General features: G+C 41.4%; 1 pseudogene; it reads right to left on the reverse strand.

Moving 5' to 3' along the window:
* Positions 1 to 4,432: 4,432 nt before the first annotated feature.
* On the reverse strand, positions 4,433 to 6,366 carry LOC135510115 (very long chain fatty acid elongase 6-like; annotated as a pseudogene).
* Between the last annotated feature and the right edge of the window lie 10,590 nt (positions 6,367 to 16,956).

Genomic DNA, 16,956 nt, shown 5'->3' on the forward strand with positions numbered 1-16,956 from the left:
CTGGATAATGGACCGAGGTCATGATGGATGGAAATGCATGTGAGCACCTCCCCATCTAGCTGGAAGTCCTCCATCTCTCCCTCTACCTTGACTGAACTGAGTTATCCATCTATCTACACACACGTAAATAAGAGCCGATAGGTGAAAATAACTCCAGGAGATGAAATAAGGACTTAAACCCCACCCTCTAGTACATTTTGAAGTAGGCAACAACCGGAGCAACCAAGCCAGCACTTCTTCCCAGGGGCTTGGTCAGGATGCGATCCACCTCGCCGCCAATCCAGTTGATTGCATCAATGGTTGTGCCTGTTTTCAATCTTTCCGCAAGGTGGCGCCAACTGTCCATGTTTGTTAAATGCTCAGTACAACGCTCATGTGCTTTCAAATTAGTTCCGAAATGATTCCAGTAACGAAAACCTTATTTGAGCAGTGCCAGTTTTCTCCAAAAGTGATATCAGCGCTTCTTGAATACAGAAACCATGTCCGTGTGATATGTTCATAACTTGTTCTTATTTGTCACAATTGGAGGGACTGGGTCCCCACTTTTAGGGAATAAAATATCTGATTTGGCCCCTTGACAAGATCACACCTGTCAGACAGCGCTTCCTACAATGCTGCATCATCACTTTAAACACACATTCTATATTAGGTAACGTGCTGATATCTTTGTGACTCTGGAAGAGCAAAGTCTGAATCAGGCTCTGCATCCGAATTTGCATCTTCCTCTCCGAGCTCTCGCACGACATCAGCGACCACTGCGCTGCTGCTAGCGGGTAACGTTATTTTATTTGATTTATTTCACCTTTATTTAACCATGTAAGCTAGTTGAGAACAAGTTCTCATTTGCAACTGCGACCTGGCGAAGATAAAGCATAGCAGTTCGACACATAAAACTACACAGAGTTACACATGGAATGAACAAAACATACAGTCAATAATACAGTAGAAAAAAAGAAAACAAAGTCTATATATAGTGAGTGCAAATAAGGTCAAATAAGGGAGTTAAGACAAATAGGCCATGGTGGCGAAGTAATTACAATATGGCAATTAAACACTGGAATGGTAGATGTGCAAAAGATGGATGTGCAAGTGGAGATACTGTGGTGCAAAAGGAGCAAAATAAATACAGTTTGGGGATGAGGTAGATAGATGGGCTGTATACAGATGGGCTATGAACAGGTGCAGTGATCTGTGAGCTGCTCTGACAGATGGTTCTTAAAGCTGGTGAGGGAGATGGGAATCTCCAGCTTCAGTGATATTTGCAGTTCGTTCCAGTCAGTGGCGGCAGAGAACTGGAAGGAAAGGCGACCAAATGAGGAATTGGCTTTGGGGGTGACCTGTGAGATATACCTGCTGGAGCGTGTGCTGCAATGGTGACCAGGGAGCTGAGATAGGGCGGGGCTTTACCTAGCAGAGACTTGTAGATAACCTGTAGCCAGTGGGTTTGGCAACGAGAGCGTACAGGTCGCAGTGGTGGGTAGTATATGGGGCTTTGGTGACAAAACAGATGGCACTGTGATAGACTACATCCAGTTTGCTGAGTAGAGCGTTGGAGGCTATTTTATAGATGACATCGCCGAAGTCAAGGGTCGGTAGGATGGTCAGTTTTATGAGGGAATGTTTGGCAGCATGAATGAAGGAAGTTTTTTTGCGAAATAGGAAGCCGATTCTAGATTTAATTTTTGATTGGAGATGCTTAATGTGAGTCTGGAAGGAGAGTTTACAGTCTAGCCAGACACCTAGGTATATGTAGTCTTCCACGTATTCTAAGTCAGAGCCGTCCAGAGTTAGTACTGATGTGCCACCGAAAGCAGCAGAGGCTGTAATGTTACGGTTTGAAGTGCTGGCTAGGCTAATGCTAGAGATTGGAGTGCTCGATGGGCCTGTCTCTGGGCTCGTAGTCAGGTGCTCTGCCTCAACGATGGCAGTCTTATCAGTGGCACCGGACTTGCGTTCTCAGGAAATTAAAAATTCTCTTTTTACAACCCGGCTCTTCTTAAAGCGCCTCACAGCATTTTTGCTGCAGCTTTACAGTTAATTAAAGTAGCATTTGCAATCATATCACATGAAACAATGCATGGGCTGTACGGCAACTCTAGTCAGGGTGGAATGGTCTTAAATATGAACCAGTCCGTGGGTGATTCATTTAAAAATGTGTCTCAAATTGAATAGTCAATAGTATGGCTTGATTAACACAGCCCCCAGAAAAGTTAATGTGGCCTCAACTCATGCCCAGCTCAGGAGGCCCTTTGATGTGAGGAAGTTGCCTCTTCTACCTAAATGGTAAGTCTTCCACGGACTGCTCCTACTGCCATTGGCAACTACTTGCTTGTTTACCAGGGTTATAACAAATAATCAAATAAAGAGATTCCAAAATAAGAGCTTTATAATCCACTACAAGATTGCAAACATTACAACATTTAGTACATGTCATGACACTTCAGATCAGGACCACAGTAGAATTCATAGGCTGGAGTCCATTTGCGCAACATTGGCAAGACCTACAGATGAGAAACTGGACCATCATCTTGACACAGGGTGGCTCAGCATCATTTGGCACATCTTAACCGAATACATTTCTGCACATTTGACTTTTTTTTTTTTACATCTTCAGTTAGGCTTTTAAAAGGGACTAACCTGTAAATATATTTATGCACAACCCCTTGAATTTGTAAATTAAGTTACATACAGAACTAAATTAAGAGCAAGACAAATAAAGTTAGCCATTTCACGATAGATACCAAGTCAGTGTCCGGCTACTTAAAGCACCACATTTGTCTTTTATGGAGGTAGAGGGAGACAATACCTGACATTCACAACAGAACAGACTGTAGTTAGGAATTCCATTCAATACACAGCATTCTCATCAGAAAGTGACAAAGTGAAACATGTTCTCAGATCCTGAGTACCATTAAAAAATATATGTTTTTTTAACCTGCATCATCTCTGGTGCAAAAAAAACAAAAGCAATTGTTGAGTGAGACCAGTTTCACTTTTCTGGCACTATTTCAGCTGCAATCATATGATCAAATTAATAAAAACATATTATGAGCACCACAAATAGCTGCTCTCAGGGGGATTCCCTTGAGTCAGAGCACAACTATACCTCAGTTCAAATCATGTATCTCACAGGGTGAATTGTGGGAACAAGTTCAGAAAAACCAAAGGCCCACACCAAAGAAACACTCAGTGAGATGCTGGTGTAGGCTAATCCAAGGTAATTCATTAGAAATTCCAAATATTGGAGTTGGGCCTACCAGCTTACACCCGCTTATTTGGTCCATTGACAAGTTGAGAAAAGCACCATGGAACTAAAATGAAAACCAGTCGCACCAGTTTGAACAGAACCTCGCAGGAGGTGCCATTACATATACACTGCTCAAAAAAATAAAGGGAACACCTAAACAACACAATGTAACTCCAAATCAATCACACTTCTGTGTAATCAAACTGTCCACTTAGGAAGCAACATTGATTGACACTAAATTTCACATGCTGTTGTGCAAATGGAATAGACAACAGGTGGAAATTATAAGTAATTAGCAAGACACCCCCAATAAAGGAGTGGTTCTGCAGGTGGTGACCACAGACCACTTCTCAGTTCCTATGCTTCCTGGCTGATGTTTAGGTCACTTTTGAATGCTGGCGGTGCTTTCAGTCTAGTGATAGCATGAGACGGAGTCTACATCCCACACAAGTGGCTCAGGTAGTGCAGCTCATCCAGGATGGCACATCAATGCGAGCTGTGGCAAGAAGGTTTGCTGTGTCTGTCAGCGTAGTGTCCAGAGCATGGAGGCGCTACCAGGAGACAGGCCAGTACATCAGGAGACGTGGAGGAGGCCATAGGAGGGCAACAACCTAGCATCCGCCACCTCATCAGGAGCATGCCCAGTCGTTGTAGGGAGGTCATACAGGCACGTGGAGGCCACACACACACTACTGAGCCTCATTTTGACTTGTTTTAAGGACATTACATCAAAGTTGGAACAGCCTGTAGTGTGGTTTTCCACTTTAATTTTGAGTGTGACTCCAAATCCAGAACTCCATGGGTTGATAAATTTGATTTCCATTGATAATTTGTGTGATTTTGTTGTCAGCACATTCAACTATGTAAAGAAAAAAGTATTTAATAAGAATATTTCATTCATTCAGATCTAGGATGTGTTATTTTAGTGTTCCCTTTATTTTTGGAGCAGTGTATATGCCTGTTGGAATGCATAGATTGAAACTTCTGATACAAAGAGCAAATAACGTGTAATGCACCATGGACTGTAGGATGTGATGAGGCACAATCTTAATTTCTGTAAACACTTCAGACCATGTAGTGTGGCTGTGACAGGCTCAGAAAAAGAAAGCAAACAGTTCACTGCTGGTAAACTAATGGCATAAGGTGTATAGAGAATGGACAGACATTGCCATCATTGCAAAAAGCTTAAAATGGCCCTATCAGGGCAATGCAGCTTAGTCGCCCTCGGAGCTCTCGCCAGTGTTTGCCACCTTTGTCTTTCAGGTAAGTCTGGTAGAAGGAGGAGAAGAGGACCAGGTAGCTGAGGTACACAAGGGAACTCAATGTTGTTCAGGTGGGAGTGGCAGTCCCCGTCCTGCATCCAGCGGAAGACCAGCTAACTGACCGTCAGCCCCAGGGCCATCTGGGTGATCTGGAAGGTGGTGATGACCACGGCAAAGGGGCGTGGCACCCGGTAGCCCGCACTGCGTAGTAGCTGTACAGGAGTGCGTGAACAGAGTAGTTCATGGTCATGAACCAGCCGCCTCCAGCCACCTGGTCCTTGTAGGAGTACCAGGAGTAGAGCAGCACAGTGACGTGGTGGTACCAGAGCAGGAAGAGCAACTTAGGGAACACGTTGAACACTGTATCACCTGTGGAGGCCACGGAGAGGACATACTTCAGGACTGGCAAAGTCATGGTCCCAGCCACGCAGACAAACATTTACTGCATACAGCATCTTCAATCAATATCAAAGCATGGTTTATGCAAAAGAGACCAGTTATTTGGTTTGCCATACATTAATTAGATATGGTACAAGTGGACAAAATGTCAAGATCATACAGGTGCTTGCTAGTTCCAACCCCAGTTCTTACCCAGTTCCGGGGCATTGCTCAGGACAAAGGCATAAGCCCAGAACTCACTGGTCCACTGTAGAAGCTCTAGTCACATATAGACGATCTGAAACCACTGGTGGAGAGGACATACAGCATGTGCCATCCTGTTCGAATTGCTCCAACAATACTGCAATTGAGAAAGAGTTAAGCATTGGACCAGAGGGCAAGTGGCAAAATAATATAATCCAAGTTACATTAGCATTGCATCACAGCCTTGCACACAAGCGTAGATCGTTTTGAGACAGTGATGAGACATCACATTTTGGAAGGTTTTGTTTTGGGAACTCTGACCCATATTGGTCACCATCCCATTAGCCAGAAAGTTATATGAGTTTAACACACAGAGGGGATGGCTCATGAGAATAGGCAGCCCTCCGCAATCCGGCTTAACCTCTGACATCAGTGTACCGGTCACATTACTCTGAATGGAGAATTACAGACTGCTGACATGTACCACCTGTGCTAGAGCGTAAACCTAACTTTCTCTTTAAAAAATTATAAAATTAAGGCCCCAGAGATGATTACTGTATGCAAACAGACCACTGCAAATTGAACCCAACTTAGCCCAAAAAGAAATGGTATATTTTTATTTATTTTTAAATCCTACATTGAGACAAAACTCTTTCTATGTGAATACTTAGAAACATATTTCCGAAGTGAAACACATTTTTAGCTGAATTCCTGGCGATTTGACAGGCTTTACAGTTACATTTTTCTTTTTTTATTGTGGAATGGTTTTGGGCCACCAGCAGCATGTTGCCGACCCCTGTTGTGCATCTTCAATTCATACAAAAGTCCGAGGCAAATGTGGGTGTTCTGTGCTTTAACTCACCTGAAGATGGCCAGGCTGAGTGACCACAGAAACCAGTGGCCCACGTAGATGAAGTTGAGGCCTTTCCTTCATGAGAAGTTGGCCTCCAAAGACTAGCGCTTCATACAGGCCACAGTACACAAAGGCCGTGCTCCTGGTGAGAGAACTAACAAAATCAACCATGTCTGTCAGTTTCCTTAGATTGCAGCTGAGTAACCCTGCCCATCATGAGCACAAAGGTATTTCAGTAATTGAGCACACCCTAGGTCTTTGCTGAACTGCCATTTTTGCATACATTTACCATGAATAATTGTGTATTTAACATGGCAAACCCAGCTTGCTATGGTGATAAGTGAAATGTCAGGCAGATTTCTTTAGTCAGCAGCCCTACGACTCAAGTATGCGGAAGACTTCAGTTTGTCTGGGACTGCCATTGTTTAAGCTGTTTGTGGTGACATAAAAATGAGTGGTGTAGTACAAAACAAAGTCATCAGCAATTGGATCATCTAGTCAATTGACGTATCAAAAAGCAATGACACATTTTCCAAAAGCCAATTTACCCATGCGTGTTCTAGCTCTGGCCCAACCCATTGGTTTCTGAAACCAATCAGGTCAAAATGTTTGCATTCCAGAAATCATTGGGAGGTACTCCGGTCCATAATCATTGCAGAGAAGAAACTAACATCTGTGGGAGTGGCATAGCATTTGTCAGGAGCAAGTCGTTTTGGGAGCGTGATCATTATGCCGATTCTATTGCAAAGCGTTTTGCAACAGAAACTTACTCCAAACGCAAACGAGAGTTTCTATTGGACAAATTTAGGTAGGTTCCGCCCCGTTTCATTTGGTTTTTAAACAGTAAATGGTTTACATAATAAATACACCCCAGGCAAAAAGCACTCAACCCTATAGCCACTTTGGTTGATATTCATAGCCGGGGGTAGTATGGGTGCTGAGCAGTAGCGTTCTGGGGCCTGGGCCTTCAGTGAAGTCCTACACAGTCCCACCTGAATTAATCCACCTCTTATTACCATCATTATGATGCCATGGCTCTAGACACTATACATTTAGACAGAAACGCAGTATAACCAGGCGTTGCGTCACCTTGAAATTGACATTTCTATTCTGAGAATTGCAGGGGAAGAGTACAATACCTTTTCATTGTGCAGCTTCGTTGCCCTGCGTGCTTGTTCGTTGAGCTGTAGATCCACTCGGGTGTCCCCAAAAGTTTTCAAAAGCACCATTGTTTGTAAGTGCCCAGCCGTACTTTGGTGTCTCGTTGCTGCCTTGGTTAGACAACTCAGGTTTGCAAAGCCAGTGTGGCTCCAAACACCAAATCGATCACTTGCAAATAGGCATTCCCAGCAGTACAGTTTGCAGTGCTTCTCGGAGCCTGTCTTTGTAGCATCGGCTTTGTAGCGTCGGCGTCTACCTCTCCTGACAATGTCTAACTTTTCTTGAAAAGTTTGTCTTGAGAATGGCGTTATAATTATATCCTCGACCAAATCGAGATCTTCTCCTTCCGCCATTGTGGGTTGAAAAAACAGTTTAGTAGTACGCAAATTAATTCGTTGATCAATTTCAGTTTCCTAGTTTCCTAGTTGGTAATCCAATCAAAAGACGTGCAGGCACTACGCCTGCTAGCTGGCTCCTGTGTAACACTGGAGCCAGCCAGCAGGCGTACAATAGCCAACTCTAAAGCTGATTGGTTGACACTAAATTTTAATTTCCATTCACTTTAAGCTACAAGCGCCCGCACTGTTGATTCTGAAGGCCTGAGGGCAGATTTTAGACCCCCTAGCAACACATGATGGCTGAATATGATTGGATAAAATATCTAACATAAAGACCAGCCCTCCAAATCTCAACCTGGGGCTGGAAGCAGTGCAACCAAGAGGAATGCTATGAAATGAAGAGTGTAACTCTTACTCTGGGGAATAATTTAATACATATTTGTGGGAAAATATATATTTTTTAATTATATTCTGATGATGTTTAGGCCAGCAGAGAAGGCCTTGCTGGCCCTGACGGCCCACCACTGGTGCTGAGGGTGCTGAAGCATCCCCTGTAAAATCTGAATAAAATGTTTTAGAAATGTTTTCAGAAAAGTAGTGCACTTGGCCTTTACTAGTATTAGAGGACGATAAATGTCTGTAGAGGAAGGCAACACAAAAAATATCAGCATTTCCACTTCGGCAAAAGAAGTGGTTGCATAATTAAGAACAGTATCTTGCAGGATTGAGTAGTTGGAATTGTATGAGTTGTTACCCTGTCCCTTTCTGTGATGGATCCAGAAAAAAAGTTATGGGTAAAGACTAAAAATAAAAAAAAACAGCCACAGCAAATTGATTGTTTTTCTTGATAAAACAAATAACCACTAGGCTAACCAACCTGGGGTGGCAGGTAGCCTAGTAGTTAGAACATTGGGCCAGTCACCAAAAAGTTTCAAGATCGAATCCCCAAGCTGACCAGGTAAAAATCTGTCGTTCTGCACCTAAATAAGGCAGTTTACCCACTGTTCCTAGGCCGTCATTGAAAATAAGAATTTGTTCTTAACGGACTTGCCTAGTTAAAGGTAAATAAATAAAAATAGGGAAAACCACTTTGTGCAGTATTAATTTACTCATCCTTACAAACAACTTAATGTAAATGTCCATTACTGTATTGTATAAAGGCTGGTCATCTAGGTTTAATTTTAATTTTATTCAACTAGGCAAGTCAGTTAAGAACAAATTCTCATTTACAATGACGGCCAACCCTACAAGTTTGTACCTGTAGACTTTCCATCACTATGAAGAAAAACAACGTACTATACCACCCCAAACTACTTCCCGCGACGGCTATGTTGATAATAGCTAGCTTGAAATGAAGTATAATGATTCCCATTTAAGTTAAAATCTTTCTCCATGCAGTCCAGCTTACTTTAATTTTTTTTTTACTAAACCACTGCTAGATTTGTGGAAATTCTCTTTTCAAATGTCAAGGCAAGAAAATAACAAGGCTGCTATTTGAATAATGTGTTAAAGTACGGATAACTGCCAAAATAAAGGAAACACCAACAAAGCTTCTTAATAGGGCGCTGGGCAACCACAAGGTGCCAAAAGAGCTTCAATGCGCTGTCGCATAGATTCTGTCTGGAACTCTATTAGCGGGATGTGATGCCATTCTTCCATGAGAAATTCCATAATTTGGTGTTAAACGCTGTCTCAGGCACAGCTTTAGAATCTCCCATAAATTTTCAATTGGGTTGAGATTTGGTGATTGACACTAAACTCCCTGTGCGCCTTTGAGACCCCTCTTTCAAATTCACTTATCTCTTCTTCTAGCCATGGTAGCCAAAATAATGGGCAACTAGGCATTTGTATACATGACCTAAGAATGATGGGATGTTAATCGTTTAATTCACTCAGGCACCACACCGGTGTGGACAGCCTGGTCTCAGATAAGTCGTAACATAGTAAATGTAAATCCAGGACACAAATTAGCACGATTGTTACTTTTGGTATGCTACATAAGACAGAAGGTTAGCACCCATCCCGTTAGCGGGATCATTTACGTCAACATCAGCTGGATTGCAGCGTGCCAAATTCAAATGAAATTACAAAAAATATTTAATTTTCATGAAATCACAAGTGCAATATAGCAAAACACAGCTTAGTTTATTGTTAATCCATCTGGCGTGTCAGATTTCAATAAAGCTTTTCGGCAAAAGCTATCCAAGCGTTTATGTAAGAACATCTCTCTCAGTAGACAAAATATTACAAACAGCTAGCCGCCAAGTAGAATGGTCACAAAAGTCAGAAAAGCAATAAATTAAATCGCTTACCTTTGATGATCTTTGGATGTTTGCACTCACGAGACTCCCAGTTACACAATAAATGTTCCTTTTGTTCCATAAAGATTATTTTTATATCCAAAAATACCTCAATTTGTTTGGCGTGTTATGTTCAGAAATCCACAGGCGTGAGCAGACAAAAATTCCAAATAGTATCCGTAATGTCCACAGAAACATGTCAAACGTTTTTATAATCAATCCTCAGGTTGTTTTTTCAATATATAATCGATAATATATCAACCGGGACTTTAGCTTCGTCAATAGGAGAGAGAGACACAGTGGCTGCTCCAAACTGTTGCGCAAGCAAAATTCTGGAGACACCCAGCTAGACACTAACGCGATGTGATCTTTCTCGCTCATTTTTCAAAATAAAAGCCTGAAACTATGTCTAAAGACTGTTCACAACAGAATATGGTTGATATCCCTTTAAATGGAGGGAAGGCATTAAATGGAACATGGAGCTTTCAAAATAGAGGCCACTTCCTGGTTGAATTTTCCTCAGGTTTTAAGCCTGCAATATCAGTTCTGTTATACTCACAGACAATATTTGGACAGTTTTGGAAACTTTAGAGTGTTTTCTATCCTAATCTGATTATATGCATATTCTAGATTATGGGCCTGAGTAATAGGCGGTTTGGGTAGGCAGTTTAAACTTGGGTACGTTTTTCATCCAAAAATCAAAATACTGCACCCTACACTCAACAAGTTTTAAGGCACAAACAAAAGGAGGGTGGTTGCAGTGGATGGGTGGGCATATAACGCAAATGTCTAGCAACCCAGAGGTTAGCATGTTCAAATCTCACCACAGACAACTTTAGGATTTAGTTCATTAGCAACAACTTTTTAGCTACTTTGCAAATAAACTGAACAAAAATATAAAACGCAACGTGAAGGGTTGGTCCCATGTTTCATGAGCTAAAATGAATCCCAGAAATTCCAGACACAAAAAGCTATTTTCTCAGATTTTGTGCACAAATTTGTTTACATTCCTGTTAGTGAGCATTTCTCCTATGCCAAGATCGAGAAGTATAGAGAAAATGGAAACAATTATAATAAGGGATTAGAATGTATGCTAACAATGAAATTGATAGAACCTATAATTAAAGCTGATCTACTCCCCCCCCACACACGCACACACACACACACACACACACACACACACACACACACACACACACGAAATGTTTAATAAAAAGGCCCACCCATTGCTGCCCAGTCATGTGACATCCACAGATTAGGGCCTAATGAATTTATTTCAATTGATTGAATTTCTTATATGAACTATAACTCCATAAAATCTTTGAAATTGTTGCATATTGCGTTTATATTTTAGTTCAGTAGTCTAACCATGTTAGCTAGCCCTTCCCCTAATAATGTAAACTAAACCTTCACCTAGACCTTTAATCTAGTTCCCCTAACGACCTAACCTAGCTAACATTAGCCCATTAAATAACATCAGCAACATCAAATTTGAATCCGTAACATATATTGTACAAATTGCAATTCGTAACATATCCAAATTGTAATATCACACCAGGGGATGGACATCCAACTTAATACATGCCATAAGAAACTTAAAATCATACTTGATGGAGCGTCTCGGATTTACTTACAGAATAATACAAAATACTTCAAGACCAAATTGGTGTGGAAGCGACTGCTTTCAATATACTTTGTATCCCTCATTTACTCAAGTATTTCCTTTATTTGAAGTTACCTATAAATTGTATAATATTTGTCTTAGGTTCTATGTCTCGAACTGAGCCTGTATGTCGAAATTGTCATGACAGACTTGACACTGCAGTTTATGAAGTGATGAAGGGCTACACCTTTACCTGGCTGTCCTGTTTGACCACAAGAGCAAGGTGAATTCATTATCATTTTGAAAACCAAACAATCTGATTACATAGCTTACTCACTCAACAATTTTCTTGCATCCATTCGATAGCTCATCGAATTGCTGTTCGCAACCATAGTCGGAAAATGGTACTTGATATTCAGTCTCATTTATTTTCGATCTTGCTCTCTCTCTAAAAGCTTTAACAGAACTAGCCTACGTATAATTTATTATCTGGGATCTAAATCCCCAGTAGATGCCAAACTAATGTTTGTTAGATTGAGCCTTGGTAAAAGCGTCGTGCTCACACCTGATTTAATTTATGTACAAATATAACCTTATTAAATACAGGCATGGACAATAGTGGGAAACTGCCCTGCCCTCTCTCGTCCTATTGTGGGAGGATTTGCTACTTTGTGAATTTTGTTTTGACCGAGGTCATCATAAAATGACTAACATCAGGAAAAGTCACAGAACCAACACGTTTCAAAAGTCTATAAGTTATTATTCCGGTAACTTTGTAAACTACACATTATTACTTTGTGAATTGTGAAATAGATTTTATATTTTGTGATGAGGACGTCTTCAAACTGTGGGGAAAAGCTCCTAAATCTCAGAAGGATTTCAATTCAATCAAATCCAGAGTTAACATATTGACAGACCCTTCTTACTCTGAGCCACTTGAAAAAGTTAACTTGATTTTGGGCCTCTTTTTCTAGGGCTTTGTCATGATAGGTAGATGCATAACATTTGACTGTCTTTTTACTGTATGTAAATGTATTGTTCTGCTTCATCAGTTGATATTGACTTCAATCTAATGTAGAACGTTCTCTGTATGTCACCATGAGCAACAGCTGGGGTATGTTGCAGCTACAGTGTTATCATGTTTGGTCTGGGACTGACGTCTGTCTTTTTCACCAGTGTTTATCTATGACTTTGTCTGAGTCTCCAAGGAATCCAGTCGGAGATCTGATGCTCTAGCTGATGACAAGCTGAAGAGAAAACAACCACCCCCTGTTGAAGCAGTCAACTTGATCCAAATGTACTCTCTCTGATTCCTTACTCTGTGTGGCGTTCACTTGCTTGAATATGTGATCCCTGGTGTAGGCTATACTGACTGCAGGGTCTTACATTCCGTTGTAACAATGTCCCACTTTAGAGCGGGAGAGCATCGCTTCATAGTTTCGTTTGAAAAATACATCATCCACGGCTAATGATTTGGAGGCAAATTTTCCCAAGGTTATGTTCTTTCTTTTGTAGACATCACACAATTTGTTGTTTGTGAGATGCAATAACAATAGTAAAAAATATATAATCTAGATGATATATAAAATAAGATGTACCTCTTTTAAACTGTCTATGTGTTAGTCTGCTTGTTACAGTGCCTTGCGAAAGTATTCGGCCCCCTTGAACTTTGCGACCTTTTGCCACATTTCAGGCTTCAAACAAAGATATAAAACTGTATTTTTTTGTGACGAATCAACAACAAGTGGGACACAATCATGAAGTGGAACGACATTTATTGGATATTTCAAACTTTTTTAACAAATCAAAAACTGAAAAATTGGGCGTGCAAAATTATTCAGCCCCCTTACGTTAATACTTTGTAGCGCCACCTTTTGCTGCGAGTACAGCTGTAAGTCGCTTGGGGTATGTCTCTATCAGTTTTGCACATCGAGAGACTGAAATTTTTTCCCATTCCTCCTTGCAAAACAGCTCGAGCTCAGTGAGGTTGGATGGAGAGCATTTGTGAACAGCAGTTTTCAGTTCTTTCCACAGATTCTCGATTGGATTCAGGTCTGGACTTTGACTTGGCCATTTTAACACCTGGATTTGTTTATTTTTGAACCATTCCATTGTAGATTTTGCTTTATGTTTTGGATCATTGTCTTGTTGGAAGACAAATCTCCGCCCCAGTCTCAGATCTTTTGCAGACTCCATCAGGTTTTCTTCCAGAATGGTCCTGTATTTGGCTCCATCCATCTTCCCATCAATTTTAACCATCTTCCCTGTCCCTGCTAAAGAAAAGCAGGCCCAAACCATGATTCTGCCACCACCATGTTTGACAGTGGGGATAGGTGTGTTCAGGGTGATGAGCTGTGTTGCTTTTACGCCAAACATAACGTTTTGCATTGTTGCCAAAAAGTTCCATTTTGGTTTCATCTGACCAGAGCACCTTCTTCCACATGTTTGGTGTGTCTCCCAGGTGGCTTGTGGCAAACTTTAAACTACACTTTTTATGGATATCTTTAAGAAATGGCTTTCTTCTTGCCACTCTTCCATAAAGGCCAGATTTGTGCAATATACGACTGATTGTTGTCCTATGGACAGAGTCTCCCACCTCAGCTGTAGATCTCTGCAGTTCATCCAGAGTGATCATGGGCCTCCTGGCTGCATCTCTGATCAGTCTTCTCCTTGTATGAGCTGAAAGTTTAGAGGGACGGCCAGGTCTTGGTAGATTTGCAGTGGTCTGATTCTCCTTCCATTTCAATATTATCGCTTGCACAGTGCTCCTTGGGATGTTTAAAGCTTGGGAAATCTTTTTGTATCCAAATCCGGCTTTAAACTTCTTCACAACAGTATCTCGGACCTGCCTGGTGTGTTCCTTGTTCTTCATGATGCTCTCTGCGCTTTTAACGGACCTCTGAGACTATCACAGTGCAGGTGCATTTATACGGAGACTTGATTACACACAGGTGGATTGTATTTATCATCATTAGTCATTTAGGTCAACATTGGATCATTCAGAGATCCTCACTGAACTTCTGGAGAGAGTTTGCTGCACTGAAAGTAAAGGGGCTGAATAATTTTGCACGCCCAATTTTTCAGTTTTTGATTTGTTAAAAAAGTTTGAAATATCCAATAAACGTCGTTCCACTTCATGATCGTGTCCCACTTGTTGTTGATTCTTCACAAAAAAATACAGTTTTATATCTTTATGTTTGAAGCCTGAAATGTGGCAAAAGGTCGCAAAGTTCAAGGGGGCCGAATACTTTCGCAAGGCACTTTATATAATTATGTTTTACACAAAAATGTTTTTGTTGTTCTGTAGAGTCAACTTCACAATTTGCAGACAACAAAGCCAAAGAGTGCTGTCAGCCTTAGAGAGTGGGAACCTCTGCCTAGTGAGTTACTGTAGATAGATCACACACTGTTTTGTTACTGAGCGATTCATGGAGTTTATCTTTAGGTTGAGGGTTTTTCAGTGTACAAAACCGTGATGTACTGACTACAATCACACCAAACATTAAAATCTATGTAAAGCTTGTTTATAGATATGCAGTACTCAGATGTACAACATGAGTTAAACGAGGTTCTCAGTCTGCATAGGTGGTTCATGATGTAGATTTTGCTCTTAGCCTAGATTATTTATCATATCAGTTCATGGAAAGATACTAAATGTATTTAGTTTGTATTTTTCTCCAAGGTCTCAGCTGACTGTTTGCATCAACTACCACATCTTTAACCCAGTGATATTTAATGGAAGGAACAGAAATCAAATCTCCAAATAAGATCATGTTGAGACTGCCACCTTTGAAGACTGCCACTTTCTGTCTCATCACTAAGCCCCATACAATGACTGTTTAACAGTTTAATGCAACCCTCAGGTTTCAACCCTTTAGGATAGACCAGTGAGGAGACAATACTTCCAGGCATAATGTACATGATTTTAAAAAGCCCCAGGCATCAAAGCATCTTTCAAAGCCTGCTCTATGTCATCCTTTAGTTTGACCCTCCTGTGAGATACTCATCCCTTTTGGCATAGCCTTTGAATGAGCTTTAGTTTATTACGGTGTCTGTGACTTTCCTACGATGATACACTGCAGAACGACACAAATCAACATTTATTGGTGAGTCCACAGTTCTGCACGTTATCGCAGGTGCGGCGAGATGCTTATGTTTCTAGCTCCAACAATGCAGCAAATATCTATCGAAATCTACAAAGTTAAACATTGTAGTTTGCCTGGTTCTCTTTATCAATTAACATTCTTCGAGAAGAGCATAGTTCTTGGAAATGATTTACCTCATCAGCCTCAGGTTGTTGTCTCAGATAGAGAATGTCTCTTATAGGAGGAAAACACAGGCTACAGACAGAGGTAGGGATGGAAGTGAGAAATGCTGCCATCTTCTGGAGAAGAATATAAAGCTTTTGCCATCCAAGGTATTTGACTGGTTCATCAATAATCCTTATGAAGAAACAGTGGTAAGATTAGAAGGTATTGTGGGTTCATGTACAGTTGTTGGATACATACAGCATTTAGAAAATCTGTTTTAGGAGAGAGGATGAAAAATAGTCCACATTTAAAGGCTGGAATGGGCTCCCTACAATGGGATTTCTAGGCAACATGCCAAACTGCTGGGCTTGTGGGCTGGATGAGAATCACCTCGGTGTGCAGCAGAACCCACCATATACATTACCACTGTTCAAACAGGGCTGATGTGTAGGTGGTTTGTTCAGGGAGACCTATACGTGGGTGGTTTCCCTCTCCAAGCACTAAACTTTTGACAGGCCACAGCAAACTACACACCAGTTCTTGCACAGATGGAAGGATAGAGAGAAAGGAGGGAGGCTTTGGACAGGACTTAGTAGGTTTTATATGATAAGGTGTGTTTGGAAAAACATGAGTTATGAGTGGCCTTGCACTTTTTCATAAACCACATGACCAAAAGTATGTGGACATCTGTTCGCCAAAAATCTCATTCCAAAATCATGGGCATTAATATGGACTTGGTCCCCCCTTTGCTGCTATAACAGCCTCCACTCTTCTAGGAAGGCTTTCCACTAGATGTTGGAATATTGCTGCGGGGACGGGCTTCCATTCAGCCACAAGAGCATTAGTGAGGTTTGGCACTGATGTTGGGCGATTAGGCCTGGCTCGCAGTCGGCGTTCCAATTCATCCCAAAGGTGTTCGATGGCATTGAGGTCAGGGCTCTTTGCATGCATGTCAAGTTCTTCCACACCAATCTCGACAAACCAGTTCTGTATGGACCTCGCTTTGTGTTCGGGGGCATTGTCATGCTGAAACAGGAAAGGGCCTTCCCCAAACTGTTGCCACAAAGTTGGAATCACAGAATTGACTACAAAGTCATTGTATGCTGTCGGGTAAAGATTTCCCGCTCTGTGAGCTTGTGTGGCCTACCACTTCGCAGCTGAGCCGTTGATGCTAATAGACGTTTCCACGTCACAATAACAGCACTTAGAGTTGACCGGGGCAGCTGTAGCAGGGCAGAAATGTGAAAAATTGACTTGTTGGAAATGTGGCACCCTATGACGGTGCCACGTTGAAGGTCACTGAGCTGTTCAGTAAGGCCATTCTACTGCCAATGTTTGTCTATGGAGATTGCATGGCTGT

The sequence above is a fragment of the Oncorhynchus masou genome, chromosome 23 (assembly GCF_036934945.1).
Source record: "Oncorhynchus masou masou isolate Uvic2021 chromosome 23, UVic_Omas_1.1, whole genome shotgun sequence".
Classification (NCBI taxonomy): Eukaryota; Metazoa; Chordata; class Actinopteri; order Salmoniformes; family Salmonidae; genus Oncorhynchus; species Oncorhynchus masou.